The sequence below is a fragment of the Trichechus manatus genome, unplaced genomic scaffold (assembly GCF_000243295.1).
Source record: "Trichechus manatus latirostris isolate Lorelei unplaced genomic scaffold, TriManLat1.0 scaffold00071, whole genome shotgun sequence".
In the NCBI taxonomy this organism is placed as follows: Eukaryota; Metazoa; Chordata; class Mammalia; order Sirenia; family Trichechidae; genus Trichechus; species Trichechus manatus.
The window spans coordinates 12,258,144-12,259,576 of record NW_004444007.1 but is presented as its reverse complement, the minus strand read 5'-3'; positions in this window follow the sequence as shown (position 1 = coordinate 12,259,576).

The following is a 1,433-nucleotide window of genomic DNA, read 5'->3' as shown; positions in this document are numbered from 1 at the left end:
CATTACATTACATTACACTACACTACATTGCATTACATTACATTACACTACATTACATTACATTACACTACACTACATTACATTACATTACATTGCATTACACTACATTGCATTACATTACATTACGGAACAGCAACTAGTCTAGCGTTTGACCAAACTTCTGAGAACCATAGCCTCGCCAAACTGACACACAAAATTAACCATCATAAAAACCATGTGGCCCTGAGAGTAAATGGAAAGTGACAAGGGTCCAGTTACACCCAGCCTTCCACTGTCCCCAAGAGGGCAGCAGACATATAAGTAGAGAAGCTGTCTTGGGGGTGTATCCTTCATCCCCTTCACCCCAGTTGACGCTATTTGGATTGGAAATGAACGATCTAGTCGAGCTCTTTCCAAATTCTTCACTCACAAAATCATGTGAAATATAAAATGGTTGTCTTAAGCCACTAAGTTAAACCTCGCAGTAAGAAGGGGAAATGGCTTTTTATCTTCTGTAGATCTTAATACTTAAAGGACACCTTTGCTGTATATAAAATTCTTGGCTTTCATTTTCTTTCCTTTAGTTTCCTGAAACTACAGCTCTGCTATTGCCCTGTTTCACTTGTTTTTAAGAAGTCTGATGGCAGCCTAATTTTCTTACCCTTAAAGGTAATTCAATCTTTCTTCTTGGAGGCACTGAAGACTTTTTTCTTTGTTTTTAAAGATTGACCATTTTTACCTTCTCTATTTGGTATCTTGCTTGCTTTTTTTTTTTTTTTTTTTTCCAATTTTACTTGGTTTTTGGAAAGGCATGCATTTTTTTTTTTTCCTGGTTTAGTCATAGAGTCTTATAAATGCCTTTAATTTTCTTTTTTATTATTTAACATTTTACTATCTGGTCCGTAATTTTTAAGTAGGAATCCTTTGACTCTTGCAAATTACTTACACAGTAGGCAATCATCTTTTCTACATCGCACTTATCTCTCCTTTCTCCCGTTTTTGGTTGCATTCTTTCTACTCTGTCAGCATATACAATGCTTACATACTATTCTTCCACCTATATATTTGCCCTTGTTTTAGTCTTTGTTCTATAACTATTGTTGTTGTTAGGTGCTGTCAAATCGGTTCCAATTCATAGCGGCCCTACATACTACAGAACGAAAAACAACCTAGTCTTGAGCCAACCTCACAATCTTGTTATGCTTGAGCCTATTGTTGCAGCCACTGTGTTAATCCATCTTGTTGAGGGTTTTCCTCTTTTTTACTGACTCTCTACTTTACGAAGCATAATGTCCTTCTCCAGGGACCAATCCCTCCTGACAACATGTTCAAAGTATGTAAGACATAGTCTTGCCATCCTTCCTTCTAAGGAGCATTCTGGTTGTACTTCTTCCAAGACAGATTTGTTTGTTCTTTTGGCAGTCCATGGTATATTCAATATTCTTCGCCAACAC